General features: G+C 41.3%; 1 protein-coding gene across 1 annotated transcript in view; it reads left to right on the forward strand.

Annotated features, from left to right (window-relative positions):
* Nucleotides 1–301: 301 nt before the first annotated feature.
* Nucleotides 302–23,462, forward strand: part of LOC126183581 (uncharacterized) — a 351,390-nt gene continuing 328,229 nt past the window's right edge. Inside the window, exon 1 of the mRNA XM_049925678.1 lies at nt 302–316. The gene's annotated coding sequence lies outside the window, so the exon portion shown is untranslated. The remainder of the gene's footprint in view (nt 317–23,462) is intronic.

A 23,462-nucleotide genomic window follows, 5' to 3' on the forward strand; every position in this document is an offset into this window, starting at 1 on the left:
CATTGTGTTAACCGCGTCATCTATCGATTTTACGGGTGCAAATCCGAACTGATGTGGCCTAATGTCCAAACGAATGAAAAAAAAAAGACCAAGAGGTGCGGATCCCTTTCAGCTCGTACCGGGAAATAACTAAATTTTCCTGTCAACAAGTGTTTGTTCGCGAGGCAGCAGCGACACGTGGAGAGGGACGTGTCTGTGTCGGTGTGTCAGTGTGGGGGCGGCGTCGGTGTAGCGGCGCAGGCGCGCCCCGGCGCTGGCATAAAAGGGACGCCGCCGCGGCGAGAGGCGCAGTCCTCGCAGCTCCGCCACACCCGCGGTGAGTACGCCTGCCGCCCGCTGCCCGCTGCCCGCTGCCAACGCTGCGCACCCCTCAAATACTCAAAAACTAAGTCACAGAAAAGTACAATCACGGCACTCCGCCAACATAAAGAGCCTGTGTAGCAACTGATATCCTTGGCGCCACTTGCGAGCAGGCTCCAACAATGCGGAGTTCCTATCTTGTCGAGAACGTAATTTCGCACCATTAATTTAAAAGCTTAATGCTGAATGAACTGCAGACATAATCAGAGTGTAAGGCACTCTATTTATCGGTTAATTTATCACAAGATGACATTTGGTAAAATAACTGCTTTTAAATCCTGGAATGAACGAACGTTCAGACCCTTAATATTACGTATTACGCTCAACCACGTACAATGGCTGATCCGTACGCAAGTATACGGCAGCCTTGGCGCTTCTTTGGCTGTTAACACGCTAATTACAGCACGCAGCAACGCTGTTAAGTGTCTCGTTCTCTGGTCACTCCACCACATACGGCGTACCTCGAAGCAAACAAGTGCGAGTAAGTTTAAGACAGGCGCAATGTCTGTACTCAGACTCAGCCAAAGCAGTTAGTACAGTGTGTTCTCTCGCTGCAGGACAGACGTACTGGCAGCTTCTGGTTCTGTCTTACTGATCCGCAAGACTGTTTTTTATTTATTGGTTGAAGATTTTTGAACATCACCCGTACTACCAGCCTCAAACTCATTTTTAACATTAAAGTGTGTGTCAGCCTGAAAACACTTAAATGAAACATGATACGAGTACCTTTATAGCAACGTTTAACAACTACGTCACTTTGTTTGAAATTAAGCTCATGATCTAAGAAACTGAAAATAAACTCAGTAATATACGAGGGTTGGAACTTTAATGGTGGCAACTAATTATTTACAGCTCGTACAAAATAGATACGTGTTTCAAAGTTTTACTGACTTCCAAAGTAGTCACCAGACTTGTGTAAAACCCGTTTCCAGCGATGTAGAAGTCGTAGGATACTATTAGCAATGCCAGTTGTGTAGACAGTTTGAGCGGCGTGGTCTATTGCCCGACGAATTTTTAGCAGTTCTGAAGCGAATGTCGTGAAGTATTTCCTTCAATTTAGAAAACGAGTTGAACTCACTAGCGCTTAAGTCAGGAAAGTGAAGTAGGTGGTATAGCACTTAGCAGCCCCATCAGTCAAACAAATCAGTAACATCTTGCACTGTACGTGCTTGAGCATTGTCCTGCAAAATGATGGTCAGGTCCTGCAGAAAGTCTCATCACCTCTGTCTATATGCTGTTCATTTTTGTAACACAACCTACGACCAGCTTAGAGACAGAAGTGATGACAGTTTTTGCAGGACCTGACCATCATTTTGCAGGACAATGCTCAAGCACGTACAGTGCAAGATGTTACTGATTTGTTTGACTGATGGGGCTGCTAAGTGCTATACCACCTACTGCACTCCCCTGACTTAAGCCCTAGTGAGTTCAACTCCTTTTCTAAACTGAAGGAAACACTTCACGGCATTCTCTTCAGAACTGCTACAAATTCGTCGGGCAATAGACCATGCCGCTCGAACTGTCAACACAACTGGCACTGCTAAGAGTATCTTACGACTTCCACATCGCTGGGAACGGGTTATACACTATGCTGGTGACTACTTTGAAGGCCAGTAAAACTTTGAAACGCGTATCTATTTTGTAGGAGCTGTAAATAAATAGTTGCCACTATTAAAGTTCTAACCCTCGTAAGAAGGAGGCTTGATTTTACAAAGCATACTCATTCACTTATTTTCGTAAGAGTAAAAATGTATGGTTTTCACCTGCTCCTGCAATAAAATGAAATCAACACTTTAATCTGCAGCGGAACTATTAAAACTGATTTCATATTGGTATCTGAGACTAATCTTGGGTAACTACGGATATTCGTCATTTTATTCCCCAGTTGTGGCATAAATTGGGCAAAAGATGAAAAAAAGTACGACTTTGAATTTTGTATCACCTTCTTGGTAAATGCTATTGTTTTACGTTTTCTGTTAAAAGCAATTTCTGATACATGTTCTTGAGTCATATTAAAATTCAGTAATACTGAAAGTTAAAGAAACTATACGAAAATTGAACACTAGTATGCTTCTCGAACATGTTAACATTACTCGACGCATCTCGTTGCCATACGTACTATGACGAAAATTTTCTCTTCATATCTAAGGCGTTAAATTACATGAACTATGTTACCGACTCAAAACACCGTTAAACATTCATCAAACAGAAAAAATTCTGTTGCAGAGATCGTTTCGTGCAACTACACTTGCATCCAGTTGTGTGTGAGAGTCCATCTGCGTGATAAGAAAATTTTAAACAATCTCATTAGAATAGTTGCCTAATTTTCCTCGAAATTAACTCCCACGACTGATTTGTATAAGAAAAACTAAATACATAATTATTTAACATTCAGATGAGAAGCCTTGGAAATGACATGGAATGAAGCGGGGTTGGTTAGGTGATGGCACGCACTGGTGCGAGCTTCGCAAAGACTGACCCCGTTTTGTTGATAGCCGCAGAACAGTTGTGCTCTCAGCCTGTAGAATAACTGTCTGCATGACTGAGAACATAGACGGAATTACTGCCTCCGCAGGAATCTCTTCAGAAGCTTTCAGAGAACCGTTCCGCCGGTAAGTATTTCCGCTATTGTGGAAATAGTTCAACAGTCCTACGGCCAGAATATCGCTAAACGAAGGTCACTCTTCTTATCCGAGAAGAAATTGGAAGTGTTAGGTATGTTTGTGCTAAGAGAAATTACAAAATTATAGCGCTAAGGGTTATTTATGGACAATGAAAGACGAAACCAAGGATCGCTTCATTGGCCAATTTCACCCACAGAATATTGTGCCAAATTAAAAGTATATTATGTAGAAAAGTGCTCGTCTACTTGCCTCGGACAAAGTTTTGCCCCCAAATTTAAATACAGCACACAGATCGTGGGTTAACTGCTGGGGGCATCTAATACCGAAGAAAAGGATTTCTAAGTTACTGTAGCTTTTTCTAAAGCTTTTTGCACGATGTTTAATGGAAAAATTGCCAATAGACTTAATATTATTTACGTATCTGTCGTGCCTGTTCTGTTGGACATGTTCGACAGAGCAGACACCAGTGTTTTTTTGATAACTATATCAGTATCAGTATTTCGAGGGAGGTAACGACGTCAGCCGTACGAATAATTAGGCAATGAAATTATACAATGGCGAAAGTTGAAAGTTTCTACTGGACAGGGACTCCAACCCGCTAATGAGATAAAATGGGCATTGATACTACGTAGAAGTGTGCGACAAGCTGAGGATTTGGGTAAGCCGGAAAGCGTGCCCGGAGAGACGAACAGTTAAGGCCTGAAACTTCCTGGCAGGTTAAAACTGTGTGCCCGACCGAGACTCGAACTCGGGACCTTTGCCTTTCGCGGGCAAGTGCTCTACCATTTTATTTTATTTTTTATTTTTTTTTGCATTTTCTTCGTTATTGATCGTTGTGTTTGGTCGATGCGGACGTCGCAAGACATCCTGTTCAAGTTCGGTGGTTGATCCTTCCACTCAGTTTTTTATTACAGAGGCCAACCGGCTCTCTGACCGAACACGCTGAGCTACCGTGCCGGCTGTCATCTGAGCTACCGAAGCACGACTCACGCCCGGTCCTCACAGCTTTACTTCTGCCAGTATCTCGTCTCCTACCTTCCAAACTTTACAGAAGCTCTCCTGCGAAGGTTCGTAGGAGAGCTTCTGTAAAGTTTGGAAGGTAGGAGACGAGATACTGGCAGAAGTAAAGCTGTGAGGACCGGGCGTGAGTCTTGCTTCGGTAGCTCAGATGGCTGCCGGCACGGTAGCTCAGCGTGTTCGGCCAGAGGGTTAGCAGACCTCTGTAATAAAAAAAACTGAGTTAATCGATCAACAATGAACTTAAATGAATGTCTTACGACGTCCGCCCCGAGCAGATACAACGAACGAAAGCGAACAAAATGAGATAAAAAAAAAAAAAGAGAGATGGTAGAGCACTTGCCCGCGAAAGGCAAAGGTCCCTAGTTCGAGTCTCGGTCGGGCACACAGTTTTAATCTGCCAGGAAGTTTCATATCAGCGCACACTCCGCTGCAGAGTGAAAATCTCATTCTGGAGTTAAGGCCTGTCGCCTTAAGCGGGAAATCTGGGTTCGCGTCCCAGTGCGGCGCAAATTTTCTGCTTTTGCCGTTCAATAACTTCAATACCCAATTGCGGCTGACGTCGGCACCTCCCTCAAAACGTTAATATTATCTGACAACTTGGAAATACAATTACTAATACTAATATTATTGATATTAATACTATTATGAAGCCAATTTTGTTGCGTTGGACAGAGCAGACAAAATGTGCTGCTAACTTATACGAAAATTAATATATTTGACCTGAAAATGGTACAGAAGTTGTTACTAAAGGCTTCTTTTGTATGCTAATATTTGAACATAGGAAAAGACGATATAGCTCAAAACTTGAGTTTCAGATGTTTGTTCACTTAAAAAGCGTAATGAGTAGTTCGAACCGCCGGCCGGGCTGGCCGAGCGGTTCTAGGCGCTACAGTCTGGAACCGCGCGACAGTTACGGTCGCAGGTTCGAATCCTGCCTCAGGCATGGATGTGTGTGATGTCCTTAAGTTAGTTAGGTTTAAGTAGTTCTAAGTTCTAGGGGACTGATGACCTCAGTTGTTAAGTCCCATAATTCTCAGAGCCATTTGAACCATTTAGTTCGAACCAAAGTGAAAACTCTTGCTCCTTTCTGCAAAAAAAATGGTTCAAATGGCTCTGAGCACTATGGGACTTAACATCTGAGGTCATCAGTTCCCTAGAACTTAGAACTACTTAAACCTAACTAACCTAAGGACATCACACACAGCCATGCACAAGGCAGGATTCGAACCTGCGACAGTGACAGTCGCGCGGTTCCGGACTGAAGCTCCTAGAAACGCTCGGCCACCGCGGCCGGTCCCTCTTTGCAAACAGACAGATTAATCTATCAGTAACGCACCCTTATGCTTCTATAACGATGAAACGTGTCATCCCTTTATAAAAATGTAGTGTGATCTGCTGATAACTTGAAACAGAAAAAAATATACCTACCTTTCCGTGCATATAAACGAATAATATTCTCTTCAGAAGATTAGAAGTCTGATAGCCTAAAAATAACAGTAGGAGTTGCTACGCCATGTGTAGTTACTGTCTTATCTAAAAGTCAAAGTGCGAGACCTTTACAGAAAACGTGCTCCCATGATATACAACTTATCTTTTAGCATAAACATTTCATAGCTTCCAGCGCTGTTGTGTGTCTCGAGCCTTGTCGCTTGATATACGCTAGGATAACAAATTTGTTATGCACCACACATTACTTGAGGGTGCTTTAGGTGAGCGCAGAAGTAATGCTAGGGAAGATAAGACATGCAGTTTTTTCTGGGATGGCTCATCAAGTTCCCACCAAAAGATTCGTGTTACCCAATATGTCTTAATTTCCTCAGGTCCTCCTGAGATGAGGACTTAATAGTTTTTACATGTCAGATGTTCTGTCGTACTTTGGGATTGGAAACAGCAAAATAAGGGTTAATAACTCCGAAAACATGAGTAACTCTAGGATAAATACGTTTCAGTTTTCAGTAGAAAATACTGGTACACGTGTTCATTATATTAGCGGGCGTTTCCGAGTTTCGTAATCATCAACATAACTGTGCCCTGCGTAATAGCTGGCCGTATCAGAAAGGACATTGTTACGGGTACGCATATTCCTTACAAGGGAACCTCCCCATCGCACCCCCCTCAGATTTAGTTATAAGTTGGCACAGTGGATAGGCCTTGAAAAACAGAACACAGATCAGTCGAGAAAACAGAAAGAAGTTGTGTGGAACTATGAAAAAACAAGCAAAATATACAAACTGAGTAGTCCATGCGCACGATAAGCAACATTAAGGATAATGTGAGCTCAGGAGCGCCGTGGTTCCATGTTTAGCGTAAGCAGCTGCGGCACGAGAGGTCGTTGGTTCAAGTCTTCCCTCGAATGAAAATTTTAGTTTACTTTATTTAATTTATGATAATCCCATCCACAAGTAAACCTAGAAGAAGGTAGAAGAATCTTTTTACCCATTAGACAAGTGTACAAGTTAAGTGGGTCGACAACATATTCCTGTCATGTGACGCACCAGTGTCGTATATCAGACGTGTTTTCCTGTGGAGGAATCGGTTGACCTATGACCTTGCGATCAAATGTTTTTGGTTCCCATTGGAGAGGCACGTCCTTTCATCTACTAATCGCACGGTTTTGCGTTGCGGTCGCAAAACACAGACTCTGAACTTATTACAGTGAACAGAGACTTCAAATGAACGAACAGACAGATCATAACTTTGAGAAAATAAAATTTTCACTCGAGGGAAGGCCTTGAACCAAGGACCTCTCGTTCGGCAGCTGCTCATGCTAACCACGAGACCATGGCGCTCCCGAGAGTACGCTATCCTTGATGTTGCCTATCTTGCGCACGGACTACTCAGTTTGTATATTTTGCTTATTTTTTTCATAGTTCCACACAACTTCTTCCTGTTTTCTCGATTGATCTGTGTTCAGTTTTTCAAGGCCTATCCACTGTGCCAACTTATAACTACATCTGAGGGGGGTACGATGGGGAGGTTCCCTTGTTAGACTTAACTCGATATATATGCTTTACAGGTAGTTTGTCAGAAATGTCTTTCCTTCTTCGAATCAGTCATGCATTTCACAGACTCTGCAGCCGCATTTTAAGATTGACAAGAACTACAGAATGATCCCACTGAGTCTGTATCTCTTCTTGACAGCAGCTTATGTAACCGGCATGCAAGGTAATCGCTTTCAGAACTGCCAGTACTGTAAGCACATGCGCTGATTAGTCCGATTAGCTGATTTCCTTGCCTTGAGGCCATCGAACTCCAGTCCCTCAAACACTTACGCCACATTACAGTTCTACTGTTGAGTGAAGCCTTATGGAGGAGCGGGGTTCCGGTCGTCCACATGAATGGCTGCAATGGTTTCACTTCAGGTGGATACCGATAGCGTTCCCAGTACAAGACTACGGTAGAATCTCTTTACAAATTGCTCTAAGTGAGCAACTGATTCATCTCTGATGATCTCGGTAGATACTAGAAATCAGAAATTTTAATTTTCATACCTACTTCCTTACAATCAAACTGAAAGTTCTGAAAGAGAGCCGAATGTTTTAACTAAACGTGCTTTGAGGAGACAATGTCGAATAATGGTTTAACCTTCAGTTTGTTCGGCATGGCGTTTCTGCTCTACACTTTTCTAAAAAATAACCGGATATTAATGTTTGTGGAGAAGAACTGTTCTGTACTATCCCTTACACATACAGTCAAAATACGCGATGTGCGTTTTCTAGCTGCTAGCTGTTGTCACTCTTCAAGCTTAAGAATTTTTTTATTAATTTATGTTTCCATTTCAGTTTTTGTCTGTGCCGTTATGAATGCACAGGTTTAGAATGTACTTGAATCGACACTAAACGACAGTATATTAAAATAAAAAAGTGGTTCATTCCGACAAATGCTATCTACGGAAGCTGAGACATACGTTTAGGGGCCGTGAATATTTTGTCATTCTAGCCACCAAACCCTCCTTAACGTTAATGATCCATTCCTTCATGAAGTTTTTTAATATATGTAGAACTACAAATGCAGTAACTACAAACACGATTCTTTTCAGAAACACTATGTAATACAAACTTCGCTTCACTTTCTTGAGGAAATTTCACATTTTTCAGCAGAATGCAACTTATCACGTTGCATAGCTGCCTCTACTTATAGTAATAATAATAATAATAATAATAACCGTCGGGTAGACCGCTCGCCTGGTGCAAGTCTTTCGGTTTGACGCCACTTCGGCGACTTGCGCGTCGATGGGGATGAAATGATGATGATTACGACAACACAACACCCGGTCCCTGAGCGGAGAAAACCTCCGACCCAGCCGGGAATCGAACCCGGGCCCTTAGGATTGACAGTCTGTCGCGCTGACCACTTTTTTTTTTTTTTAATCTCATTTTGTTCGCTTTCGTGCTTTCGTTCGTTGCATCTGCTCAGAGCGGACCTCGTAAAACATCCGTTTAAGTTCGTTGTTGATCGATTAACTCAGTTTTTTTATTACAGAGGGCAGCTAACCCTCAGACCGAAAACGCTGAGATACCGTGCCGGCGACCACGCAGCTACTGGGGGCGGACTACTTATAGGAAATATGATTGAAATATTCTTTCTTACAAAAGGTATTAGTATCAAGTACTCAACCACTTTAACAATCACTTCAAAATTTGGCAGTCAAAACATGGCAGACATTTATAAATTTTGAAATAAAAAAGAAGTGATAATACCAAGGGAAACAAAGTAAACAGAAGTTTCCAGAAAGTAAGAAATTCTGTTGAATTAGTAGTTACAGAACGTATATTTATGTCATCTGACATAGCTCATGTCGCATAATCTTTCATTATCATACTACCGCATTTTTCAGTAAGAATTATTTTTATTCTGAGATATGAACTCTTTTACCTCTACTATTATTAGTGGGCCAGGCATAATTACAGACCAAACTTTTACGGGTCGTATTCTAGGTGAAATAAATTAAAATGGAGGCAAGCTAGACAGAATAAGTCGTAGATGGCTTTCGAATAAGCCAAGAAATATAAAAAGCAACAAATTATTCAAATACACACGATTTACGCAGACAGCGAAGCAAAAATTGCGAACAGAGTTGGACCGTATGTGGCAGAGATAAAGTAAATATTAATGTGCTGTGTGGTACATATATAATTAACAGTACCAAAGGACGCATATTGTAATCAATAGTTGAAAGTATAAGCTCATGTGGGGCAGAAATATGCGAAATTACAAACAAGAACAAAAAGAAAATAAAAGCAATGAGGACGGTTATTTGTAGACCATGTCGTGGAGTAACAATAAGAGATTGGATAATAAATCAAGAAATGATAGAGGGAATGGAAATTGTAATTGGTATCACGTTATAGAAATAATTGAAACAAATCGGCTCAAGTGGTTTGAATACGTTAACAGGATGCATTTCGACAGATAGGTCAAGAGAACAATGTAGTAGACACCCTCACAAAAGAAAAGAAGATACTGCCTAGGTGGAATACAAGTACCGAATTTCAACAAGCCTTGGACACCCGAGGACTACAAACGAGGGATTGGCAAGACCGGCAAGACTGCCTACTGAGATACATGCACCAATAAAAGTTTTCCATTATCTCAGTTCCGAGAGTTCCGGAACCTGTACAGAAAATTGGAATAGAGATCAACATAAACATCATTTCCTCCGTTTTATTGCTCATGAAAACCACACATGCATGTTGTACCACTATACAGCGAGACCTTCAGAGGTGGTGGTCCAGATTGCTATATACACCAGTACCTCTAATATCCAGTAGCACGCCCTCTTGCATTGATGCATGACTCTATTCGTCGTGGCGTACTATCCACAAGTTCATCAACGCACTGTTGTTCCAGATTGTCCCACTCCTCGACGGCGATTCAGCGTAGAGCCCTCAGAGTGGTTGGTGGGTCATGTCGTCCATAATGAGCCCATTTCAATCTATCCCAGGCATGTTCTATAAGGTTCCTGTCTGGAGAACATGCTAGCCACTCTAGTCGAGCTATGTCGTTATCCTGAAGGAAGTCATTCATGAGATGTTCACGATGGAGGCGCGAATTGTCGTCCATGAAGACTAATGCCTCGCTAATATGCTGCCGATTTGGTTGCACTATCGATCGGGGGATGGCATTCACGTGTCGTATAACCGTTACTGCGCCTTCCATGACCACCAGCGGCGTACGTCGGCCCCACATGATGCCACCCCAAAACATCAGGGAACCTCCACCTTGGTGCAGTCGCTGACCAGTGTGTCTAAGGCATTCAGCCTGACCAGGTTGCCTCCAAACACGTCTCCGACGATTGTCTGGTTGAAGGCATACGCGACACTCTTCAGTGAAGAGAACGTATTGCCTATCTCCCCCATGTCCGAACAACATCGCTGAACAGTCAACGTCTATCTTCATGAGTTCTGGGAACCGGGGTGATGCAAAACTTTTTTTTATGTGTGTACAAGAGACAGCAGCAGCTGTAAGAAATTCACCAAATGATGAGGAAGGAATGTTTCATAAGAGGAATCAGCTGTTAGATACGTTAAGCTAAATTCATATGGGTCAACTATTACATGAAAACCTAATGATAATTTTTTAAAACCCACTGTGAGAGCTGGAACGTCCAGTAGCGGGCGATAGGGAACAGGTTGATTACCAGTGATCGCGCTGAATGCACAGCGGATTGACGGCTCTTTAATAGAGAACTCTATCCGCTGATCTGTGTCTGAAATACGGAGACTACTGCAAAGAGCACGGAAAGTGTGATGTAATGTCGTTTGATTTGAAGGTCGTATTAAAAAAAGTTCATCTTTTGTTTATTGTAAATAAAAACAGCTCGTGACGTACACAGGGCGTTTTGCATTCACCTTACTGACTTCTACGAACGAGTACTGGACGCTACGTGTCTAATGATTTTAATAGAAACGCATGTCTGAAAACGTACGGTTTCCTTACCACATGGATAAATGTAATGAGATAGTGTGTTAACTTTCCAGTTTGTACTGACTGAGAGATGAAGAGTAACTTATGTTACTCTGGTAACGTGGTAAACACCCCCATGGTAACAGCTGTTGTAGTAATGGAATGAGTTGTGGATCATCGGTGGCAGAAGAGACGCCTTGTGGGGAATGCGATACATGGGTATCTTTGCATTGGATAGTATCATCATAATTAGTTAATTGGTTGCAAATGTAGTAATACACATCAAAGAAGTGTGTAAAAGGAGTGTAGGAACACCCTGTAAATACGTACTGTAATATACCGGGTGGTTATAATTAAACCGCAGATACTGACAGACGTCCGGTGTGGACCGTAATTATCGTATTGCAGCGAAATATGCTAATGCGTTAATGATTTACGATTGAAAAAATAGTTCCAGTTTTGGGCACCATGTGCATATCTGGCGTAGTGAATGCAAGAAAGACGTATAGAAATGTTTTCATATGTAATGAATTAGGAAAGGGACGCGAGCAGGAACCTTTTTGTGTGTCCATCCTTCTGAGTGAAGGTTGGAGGAACTTCGGCCGTTCACTTATGTAATAAAATGGAACACCTACAGCCGTCGTTTTGATGTTATTTCTTATATGGCTACCAGTTTCGATGCTTCAGTACACCATCTTCAGGCCTTAACTAACACTGAGAGGGTTAAGTCCAATCGTGTACACGATTTCATCAATTGTCAACATACATGAACTGGTTTCCGTAGACGGTAGCAACGATGTTGAGTCTCCAACCATCAACTACCAACTAGCTCAGTCAGTTGGTAGTTGATAACTAAGACTGACTCAGTAACTTGGTAGGTGATGGTTGGGGACAAAACATCGTTGTTACAGTCTACGGAAACCAGTTCATAGGTGTGGCCCAGTGATGGAATCGTGTATGCGATTGGAGTTAACCCCTCAGCGTCAGTTAAGGCCTGAATATGCTCTACTGACGCACCGAAAATACTAGCCATATGTTTCTGTGTATTCCGAATACATAGAAAGAAGGATCCTTTATTGAATGATCATATGATAGCGGAACAAACACTGGCAGCAGTTACTTCTGAAAAATATCTTGGAGTATGCATACGGAACGATTTGAAATGGAATGATCATATAAAATTAATTTTTGGTAAGGCGGGTGCCAGGTTGAGATTCATTGGGAGAGGCCTTAGAAAATCTAGTCCATCAACAAAGGAGGTGGCTTACAAAACACTCGTTAGACCTATACTTGAGTATTGTTCATCAGTTTGGGATCTGTACCAGGTCGGGTTGACAGAAAAGATAGAGAAGATCCGAAGAAGAGCGGCGCGTTTCGTCACAGGGTTATTTGGTAAGCGTGATAGCGTTACGGATATTTTTAGCAAACTCAAGTGGCAGACTCTGCAAGAGAGGCGCTCTGCATCGCGGTGTAGCTTGCTGTCCAGGTTTCGAGAGGGTGCGTTTCTGGATGAGGTATTCCCCCTACTAATATCTCCCGGGGAGATCACGAATGTAAAATTAGAGCGATTTGAGCGCGCATGAAGGCTTTCCGGCAGTCGTTCTTCCCGCGAACTACACGCGACTGTAACAGGAAAGGGAGGTAATGCAGTGGCACGTAAAGTGCCCTCCGCCACACACCGTTGGGTGGCTTGCGGAGTATAAATGTAGATGTAGGTGTAGAAAGGACGGCTGTAGGTGTTCCATTTTATTACAGACGTGAGCAGGAAAGGTCAAACAAGTGAGAAAGGCGTATTAACCGCTGTTTACACAATTTGTTCAATATAAGCACCAGAGACGTTGACGAGATTCTGTACAACGCCAGATTTGCACCTGGTAACCAAAATTGGAAGTAAATTTTCCCAGCGTAAATCGGTTCCTCATTGACGTATTAACATGTCTACTACGTTTCGCTGCCATACGATAGTTACAGCCTACACTGGACCTACGTGAGTTGCAGCACTTTAATAATAACGACTCGGTACCTACTGGAAATGATAATATTAAGCTAAATTTACCATCTTCAAAAAAATGATTCAAATGTCTCAGAGCACTATGGGACTTAACATCTGAGGTCATCAGTCCCCTAGAACTTAGAACTACTTAAACGTAACTAACCTAAGGACATCACACACATCCATGCCCGAGGCAGGATTCGAACCTGCGACCTTAGCTGTAGCGCGGTTCCAGACTGAAGCGCCTAGAACCGCTTTTTTTTCGCGTAAAAACTTATTTATTGCAGTCAAAATTTTATTTACAATTTTTGTTCAAATGGTTCAAATTGCTCTGAGCACTATGGGACTTAAATACTGTGGTCATCAGTCCCTAGAACTTAGAACTACTTAAACCTAACTAACCTAAGGACATCACACACATCCATGCCCGAGGCAGGATTCGAACCTGCGACCGTAGCAGTTGCGCGGTTCCGGACTGCGCGCCTATAACCGCTAGACCACCGCGGCCGGTAATTTTTGTTCTTTGTGTTTTATGCAAATTAGTATACCTGAAAGACAGTTTCCAATTACCAGCTTCAGCTGTAAATAGCATTAGGAACTTCTGAGCAACACACAAAAAACATTTTAATCAGAAATATGGAGTTACCTGTATTATAATAAACAGCATGCTAAGAATTAACATATTAATTCTTAAACAATGGAGACAGTATATCAATGGAAACCTGTGGTAGGTGGTTGTCTCAACTGCACAAAAATGTAACAGATAGTCATACTAAAAAAATAAAAACATCTAGATATCTCATACAGGTTAAAGCTGCCCGAATCACAACCATGTCAATGATTCGTAGTCCACACTATTTGCCTGACAGAACCGCTCGGCCACATCGGCCGGCTTACCATCTTCGTTCGATGAAAGTAGAGGAGGTCGTTTACAAAGAAAGGATGGGCTAACTTAGTATGATGTACAGATTTTTAGATTGACAGTATATATCGACAAAATATCAGATACCGAAGCACACTTCGTGACAGTATTGTTGACTGACGCTAGTATCTCAAAGCTCGTCATGAACCTGAAATCTGTTTGTGTAGTAAGATATAAAAAGAAAAGAGTCTTTTCTGAAGCTAGCAAAAGTATTGAAAGGAAGTTCAGTCAACACACCATATGCACTGTATGATTTGCGAAACACTGTATTGGAAATGCTGATGTTGATCTTCTCAAAAGAAAACAAGATTTGTAGCACTGTAATTTACTACCGCTAATGCGTACTATATTGTATACATTTTGAAGTCAACAGTATTCAACGAAAATTTAAGGTAATTAACAAAAGTGAGAAGCAATGATTTTTCTTTGTCTCATTCCTATTGCACTGGTTCTTGAGTTTTCTAATAACGTAATTACATTCAGTTAAGCACTAGGGTTGGTGGAAAGAAAGGGATGAAGGCATCCGTACATACTGTTAGTAGGCGTGTTTGTTGTAATCTGGTCCGTGGCAGGGGAGTACAGGCAGAAGGACACCGTACCGTTAATAAAACGTCTGTGAAATCTGAGGAAAGAGCTCGCGCAGCGTCAACTGCGATATCTGCACCACCGAAAGAGAACAGCGACGACCCTGTTCATTTGAAGAGTGGAAATGCAAAACTTTCTAAGTGCCATTTTTTTTCACAAAACGCGTTTTCGGTGCTGTTGTGTTCTCGGCACTCTGTTGCATGTCTGTAGACTTGATGCAGGTGCCAAACCACGAAGTAAATCTTTCAAACTTTCCTTACAAGGGAACCTCCCCATCGCAACCCCCTCAGATTTAGTTATAAGTTGGCACAGTGGACAGGCCTTGAAAAACTGAACACAGATCAATCGAGAAAACAGGAAGAAGTTGTGTGGAACTATGAGAAAAAAAAAGCAAAATATACAAACTGAGTAGTTCATGAGCAAGATAGGCAACATCAAGTATAACGCTAGGTCAGGAGCTCCGTGGTCCCGTGGTTAGCGTGAGCAACTGCGCAACGAGGGGTTCTTGGTTCAAGTATTCCCTCGAATGAAAATTTTAATTTTTTATTTTCAGACAATTATGAAAGATCAGGCACTCATACATAATCAACATCGCTCTCCAAAATTCCAGGACATGTTCAGATTTGCTTGGACATATGGACGATTTGACGGTCTACACACGGAAAAATTTGAAAACGCTAAAAACATGTTTTGACAGAGCACAGGGGAAACTGTGCGACTGTGAAACGGTTGCATTCATTTGTTGCAGTTTATGTGACAAACTCTTATGTTTTCATCACTTTTTCCGGAGTGATTATCACATCCAAAAGAAACGCTAAATCGGGTAAGGTAGAAGAATCTTTTTACCCATTCGCCAAGTGTACAAGTTAGGTGGGTCGACAACATATGCCTGTCATGTGACGCACATGCCGTCACCAGTGTCGTATAGAATACATCAGACGTGTTTTCCTGTGGTGGAATCGGTTGACCTATGACCTTGCGATCAAATGTTTTCGGTTCCCATTGGAGAGGCACGTCCTTTCGTCTACTAATCGCACGGTTTTGCGGTGCGGTCGCAAAACACAGACACTAAACTTATTACAGTGAACAGAGAGGTCAATGAACGAATGGACAGATCATAAGTTTGCGAAAATAAATAAAGTAAACTTTTCAGTCGAGGGAAGACTTGAACCCAGGACCTCTCGTTCCGCAGCTGCTCAGGCTAACCACGGGACCACGGCGCTCCTCAGCTCAGATTGTCATTGATGTTGCCTATGTTGCGCATGGACTACTCAGTTTGTATATTTTGCTTATTTTTTTTTTCATAGTTCCACACAACTTCTTCCTGTTTTCTCGATTGATCTGTGTTCAGTTTTTCAAGGCCTATCCACTGTGCCAACTTATAAGTAAATCTGAGGGGGGTGCGATGGGGAGGTTCCCTTGTTAGTAGATGGCGTATGGTCTTTGTGCCAGTCTGTGCCTCCCTTTGACGTTCCAAAATTTAAAAGATATGAGAAGTGGTTTTGGTTGACCGCTGTTCTACTAGTTAAAAATGTAATATGGTATTTCTGTACTTCTAATACCACAAATAAAACGTAGTGCCTCAGTACTAATGGCACTTAGAACAATGGTTTTCTTCCTAAGGATTTGATGAAAAGTAACATTTTTGAGACCGTGACAGTGTACAAAATAGAAGTTGATTCTTTCAAAGAAGAAAATAGCAACCAGGCGCTGGTAATAATGCTATTGATCTACATAAATAGCGCCGTTATCGGTTTCGAACCGAGGTATACATCCTCAGACGGCTTTTCACGTAATATGTTACATTTGTTGCTGTTTATATGAGCTATTGAAAAAAGAACAGCCATCAAAAAATGTAATGTAAACTTGAGCAGCTGTCTGAAGATGAATCTGTTTGTTCTAAACCGGTAATGACACTATTTGTGTAAAAAAATAACGTTATTAACAGTGGCTGGTTGCTGCTTTCTTTGTTGCAAGAATAAACTTATAAAAACTCTATTATTGACACTTACAACCAGTCAGTTTCCTGGTATGGCTCTTAGAACGTTCTTAATAAAGTATTTATTTTCTAATTTGTCTCATTATTTTTTTGCTGTCATACGGCGAGCAGCATAATTTTGTGGTATAAGAATACTTCCATTTCTTAGATACAAATCAGTTATGTACAAACGGAGATACATTGTTTTTTCTTCATTCTCTTGAAAAATTTCAGGTTTGGCCATTGGAACGTTTTCCATTATTTCACTCTTGATTTGACTGTCGGGCGTTTTCCACCCCGTAATACTATGCGCCTTCGATGATTTTCTGTCGCTAATAATGTTGCCGTTCGAAGGAAAATTCATGGAATATTCCAGGAACTTTGCTGTAATTTTCTTTCAAATCAACTTCCGCAAACAACTCATTACGCGGCACGCCTTCATGTTGTGAGGTACAAGGAAAGAAGTTCGTTTTCTTCCACAGATTCTAAACGTGAGACAGGTCAAAGTTGAGATAACTGCTTGCCGATCTGCGAATAATAATGTGCTCTGAGGCCGCAACGACAACTTCAAAGGGTGCCAATTTGTTTTGTGTGGTGTATATCTTGACAGTGTCGAAGAGCTGTTGTGGTAGAGTGAGAAGGCACCACTTGTTATCGACGACATCGGGTGTAACGAACTACACCTGCTCGACTTTCTCAAGAACTGTGTGCGTGCTTATCCCATAGATTTCTCCAGCATGTTCTTGGCTCTCTGAAAGTTTTCCAACAGTACTACGTACAGCAGCAAAATGCATAAATGCTTTTTGAGATGTTGCGGCTTCTTTTTGCACACAAAAACTGATATTAGTCTTGATCACAGTGTTTATTATTTTTATGCTGCTTTACGCGTTTCGGCCTTGCGTCATTCTCAAAGGCTCTACAAAAATAATATACGAAAGGGTATAAGTGAAAATACATCGGTACAATTACAGGAAACGGACTTCGACAAACGGAAGAAGTAAAAACTCAATTAAAAGCAATTATGAAATACATGAAATGCACATCGTAGAAAACGAAGAGAGGTATAACTCAGCAAAATATCTATAACACATTTTTAGGTAAAATGAAACTGAATTTGGCAAATATGGATTCAAAGTATCTGGTCTATATTACGTGATGACATCTGAGTGAAAACTGACCATCTGTACACGCTGAAGTATTGGATGAAGAAGCTGTCAGAATACTGTACGGCATTAATGAAAATTTTATATCATAAAATACAGTAGTACTGATATAACTGATTGACACAATGTTGTTTTAAATGACAGATAACATTCTATTATATTTTTTACATCACTCAGTTTATTATCTAACAAATATCCATCTCGTTAAAGGAAATTGACGAAAATTAACACTGCAAGATTGCGTCACTATATAAAAATGTACATTACTGGCCATTAAAATTGCTACACCAAGAAGAAATGCAGATGATAAACAAATATTCATTGGACAAATATATTATACGAGAACTGACATGTGATTATATTTTCACGCAATTTGAGTGCGTAGATCCTGAGAAATCAGTACCCAAAACAACCACCTATGGCCATAATAACGGCCTTGATACGCCTGGGCATTGAGTCAAACAGAGCTTGGATGGCGTGTACAGGTACAGCTGCCCATGCAGCTTCAACACGATACCACAGGTCATCAGGAGCAGTGACTGGCGTATTGTGACGAGCCAGTTGCTCGGTCACCATTGACTAGACGTTTTCAATTGGTGAGAGATCTGGAGAATGTGCTCGGCAGGGCAGCAGTCGAACATTTTCTGTATCCAGAAAGGCTCGTACAGGACCTGCAACATGTCGTCGTGCTGTGACATATAAGTCTGGAAGGTGGTACTAAGGAAGGCGTTAATTTTTTATATATGTTTCTAGAATATTGTCCATATCACGTAATAAATAATCTCGTCGTTGTCTTACACTAAAGTAACCCTCAAAAATCTAGAACCTTAACCACTGCGTCACCTCGCTCGTTAAATAACACAAAATCAGTACAAGTTCCTTTATTGAAGGGTAAGTGAAGAAAAATTCGAAAATGTTAACAGATGATTCAAGACAAAAAGATTTTCGCTCGAATCAGGCGATGGAATAGAAGAATTAGATACACTTCGATTGTTAGAGAAACCAAACAGATCACAACCGAAAATGGAAAAACCCGCACTGTGCACTTAATGAAGTGCTTTAGTCCAATATTTTTTTTCAGTATATGCTTAAACAGCATCGCAAGAAGCGAGTTAAATATGAATAACACAGCGTCATATATACATTTCCGCACACTAATAAGTTACGGAACATTTGAGAGGAAATTCGGCTTAATGAGATAATATATTTCCTAACCAGAAGCGTGCAATAAGAATCATTTCTGATGTTAGTGCGATTATGGCTTACGTAAACCATTTTCAAAATCTAGGTGTTTTGACAACTGATTCACAACACATATAGTGATTAACCGTGTCTGTCTTTACAAACATTTATCTTTTCTTAATAAGCAGTATCAAACGCGATTAAAATGCAGGATCCGCACAGTCTCTAGAAAGAACTCCAGGATTTAAAGTCAGTGTAGAAAGGAGTCAGATACTTAGTAACATATGCATCCAAGAACCAGCCAGAGCAAATAATGTAGTGGAGATAAAGAGTTCCTTAAAGAAATGAACGGTTAGGTTCCTGCCGCCGCGAAGGTCAGTATTTAATGTTTAAGGTCCCATCGACAAACCCGGTAATTAGAGAAAAAATACAATCTCGCTTTAGGAAAGATTGGGGAAGGAAATTTACAATGCCGTTTTCGAAAGAAACATCTTCATATTTGCCATAAACGATTTAGGGGAATCGCAGAAAACACAAATCTGAATGGCCGGACCGGGATTTGAACCGTCGTCCACCCGACTGCAAGTCCAGTGTGCTAATCACTGCGCCATCCCTCTCGTGGAATGACTTTCCACAAGAAAACCATAAGAATGAGTGTCTCTAAGCCGAGGAAGATACTTCAGAAGCTAATCAGGAACTTCAATTTTGCATGGGCTACCACCTTTCACGTGGAACGGATGAATGGATGGCAGGCAACACAAATTTCGTACGGTCGCATAATGATCACATAATCCTAGGCATAAATTCTACCTGGCACAGCAACCATGACCCTTATGGATTATCACGATATCATCCCTGAATCCCTGTCATTTTTCACTCTTGGGAAGTAAACGCGGCCAGAAGGTGGAAGCAACATGATACAAGACTCCTCTGACCAAATTAAATTCTCTCATTGGTCCATAGTTTAGGTTTTCTAGATGTCTCGTCACGTTTTCGTCTTACGGGCATTTACATCACTGATGAGTGGTTTTGGAATTTCAATTCGCCCTGCAATTCGCTGCTTATAGAGCCCCCTTCATGTTGTTCCATGCTGACAGTGTTCGCGAGTGCAACATTTTGTTCTTCAGCGACATTTACTCCTGCCTTACTCTTATTTTTTTGTCACAATCATTTTCAATTACCGTCCGTCACGATCACTCAACACGTTCTTTCGTCCGCTTTGTGTCTTAGCGGAAACTGTTTTTCCACTTTCCCTGTATGCGATGTTAATCTTCAGTACGGTGCCTCGAAGCACTCGCTCACCATACGAGCATCAACTATTTGCCCACGTTCGAATTCACTTAGCTCCGACATAATGCACTGACGACTACGTAGAACACCGCCCTGACCACGAATGACACTTTCAACATATTGGGGGCGCTGCGCAGGTGCCGTTCATGGTCACATATAACAGCGCAACTTGAAGGCTTGGCTAGCGTTTGCATTTATGATCAAGCATGTATTTCCCCTTTTTTAGCGGTGTTTTTCTTCGACCCTTTTGCACAGAATGCATCATAGTTCACATGTTTCTGACACTAGTAAATAAGTAAATTTATATTAATTACAGATAGGACAATACTAGGGTCATTTTACAGTGGGAGACGATTACACTCATCTAAGGAACCTAGGGATCCGGCGGCAAACCCGTGAAGACTATTTACAACACATCCGCCGGGAAATCTTGAACGAGAGTCACAACGTAGGGAATGTTGTTAAATGAGTTATAAGTGACTGAAAAAAGGTATTAAAAGTGTTTGGAACTTTACTCACATAATATGGAGTAATGATGATATTCATTAACAAAAAGACAGCCCTTTCTGTTGAAATGGCACTCTGCAAAAGTTTATCGTGGAGGACCGGAAACACCATGTATGCTACACGTGCTCATGACTTTGTAAGCACAAAGGTAGGTATCATATTTTCATATGTACAAACATACTTTGTTTAAACAGGGTGACGAGATAGAACAGTGTACGGTGTCAGTAACTCCATTATAAACACTAATTGTGTGATTTGATTGAAGGGACTATTTAACAAAACTTACGTGTCAGGATAAATTTTTTCTCCTTCTTCCAGGAACGCACCTTCACTAGTAAAAACTAAGCACAAACATGAGAAATTTACAGCATTCGGTTACCTCCGCCTCATATCTTTATCTTTATGGTTAATTGCATCTGCGTGAAGTTGCTCCTGAGTCGTAAAATTTTTAAGCAGGCATTTAATTAACCACTCTCATTCTCGGGGAGGTAAATTGCAACCGTTTACTGAAATAAATCAGGAAATGAATGGTAAGACTATCCGTAGGTTAAGCGTCTGTTAAGCGTGTTGTAATCTTCCGTAAACTGCCTTCATTTCATTACTGTATAACAACATCATTGGACTCAATAAAAAGGAACTGTTGCTTGCTCTTCAACTGTTGCAGGATCGATTAGTATCCTAAATATAGGTACAGTATTATCTCCAGGCACCTGTATAGCTGTTATTTCCTACGAAATCACAATGGAAACATCCTTGCATTTGTTTCCTAGTTGCTCCCACGTAAGTTTAATTTAAAAATATCTCCCACTCTTATCGAGACCTTCCGGGAAACGATTTTCTCTCATACTGTGTATTAATATGACATAATGTGACGTAGTAGGTTTTTCACTGCCAGTCTTCGAACGCCGTTTTAGATGATTTCAGGCATACGTTCGTTCAATTCTTGCGATTGAATTATTATTACTATTATTCACGTTTGGGCCCTACTGGACCACGCGAAGTACAATCACGGGGCATTCAGTTATTTTCTTTTAGACTTTCTCTCTGCCCAAATTGTTTTCATTCTCTCGGAATGAGCTCTTTTCCTTTCATCAGACCATGTGGTTCCAGTTTTCTTTGGTTTTTCAGCTTGACCATTGACGATTGAATTACCTATATTTTCAATACTTTTTCTATTACTGAAGAAAACTAAACCATTTCGTAGCACATAATGTTTGAAGACAAATAAAAAAAAACTTTAATAAGAAGTTTCTGACACCAGATGCCAAGTCACAAAGCTGAAGCTGTGAAACACAAATTTAAATATCAGCTCACTTGGTTCGTCCACGAGTCACAGATAACAGTAAATACAGGGATCCAGGTGGGTACCGTGTCCCTTGACTTCCGAAAGGCATTCGATACAGTTCCGCACGCCCGCCTAATGAACAAAATACGACCGTATGAAATATCAGAGCCGGCCCTGGTCACCGAGCAGTTCTAGGCGCTTCAGTCCGGAACTACGCGGCCGCAGGTTCGAATCCTGCCTCGGGCATGGGTGTGTGTGATATCCTTAGGTTAGTTAGGTTTAAGTAGTTCTAAGTCTAGGGACTGATGACCTCAGATGTTAAGTCCCATAGTGCTTAGAGCCATTTTTGAAATATCAGACCAACTGAGCGACTGGATTGAAGAGTTTCTAGCAAACAGAACACAACATGTCATTCTCAACGGAGAAAAGTCTTCAGACGTAAAAGTAACTTCGGGCGTGCTCCAGGGGAGTGTTGTAGGACCATTAATTTTCACAGTATACACAGGGTGTTTACATAAAGTGTGCAAAAAGTAGCAGACGTAGAGAATACTCCACTGAACAATTTGAGATAGGGAACCTGGCGTCGGAAAAGCCAACTTAAGGAGATACGGAAGTAAACTTGCCTACCGCTTTGTGTAGCATTACTGTTTTCCAGCTTATTTACAACTAACATGCGTACAAATTTACACTTGCTGTGCTGTTTATTTACATGAACATTCTTTATTTTCTGCAAGGAAACAAGGGGGACGAGCCTGATTACCAGGAAATCATGATGCAGGTTTTGTTTGCTTTACTTGTCCCTAAGGTGGCTCTGTTGTATCGTATTTCCATTGCCCCATGACAGAACATGCTATGAATCAACGACAGACCCATTCATTTCTCAGTGCTGTTCAGAGACGTACAGTACAATACGATGGAACAATACCAGTACAATATTTCCTGGTTGCTGGACTGGAAGGGGAGGTGTTATTCCACGGCCTGCTTGGTCACCTGACCTGAATCCCCTTGATTAATTCCTATGGAGATATTTCACGTCACTCGTGTATGGGACCCCAGTGGATACTGAGATGGAATTAGCTCTCAGAATTGGAGTTGCCCTTTCATTTGATTCGAAAAATACCACGGATATTTACCAGGCTGCGTCAGAATCTTGTTCGCGCTGTCATGCTATCATTGAGGTTGATGGCCGTCAGTTTCAGCACATTTTAAGATACAGTGCAAATGGTATATTCATTGTGTCAATGATGGTATTTGCAGTTAACTAATGTAAATAAAAATGTACATAGTAATGTGATTTTATTTCTATTATCTCCTTAAGCAGGCTTCTATGATCCCAGATTCCCTAACTCATATTGTTCAGTGGAGCATCCTGTATGTCCTGTTAAATTTTTGCACGCTATTAGGGAAACACCCCCTATAAATGTCCTAGCAGATAATGTCGGAATTTCCATGGGGCTTTTCGCCTGTGATGCTGTTGTATATAGTGAAGCCACGACTCTAGAAAGTTGTAGCAAAATGTAGGAAGACCTGCAGAGGATCAACGCTTGGTGCAGGGAGTGGCAATTGGGCCTCAAGATAAACAAATGTCACGTATTGCGAATACATAGAAAGATCCTTTACTGTACGATTACAAAAGTGGGGAACAGT

Source organism: Schistocerca cancellata, chromosome 4 (assembly GCF_023864275.1).
Source record: "Schistocerca cancellata isolate TAMUIC-IGC-003103 chromosome 4, iqSchCanc2.1, whole genome shotgun sequence".
NCBI lineage: Eukaryota > Metazoa > Arthropoda > Insecta > Orthoptera > Acrididae > Schistocerca > Schistocerca cancellata.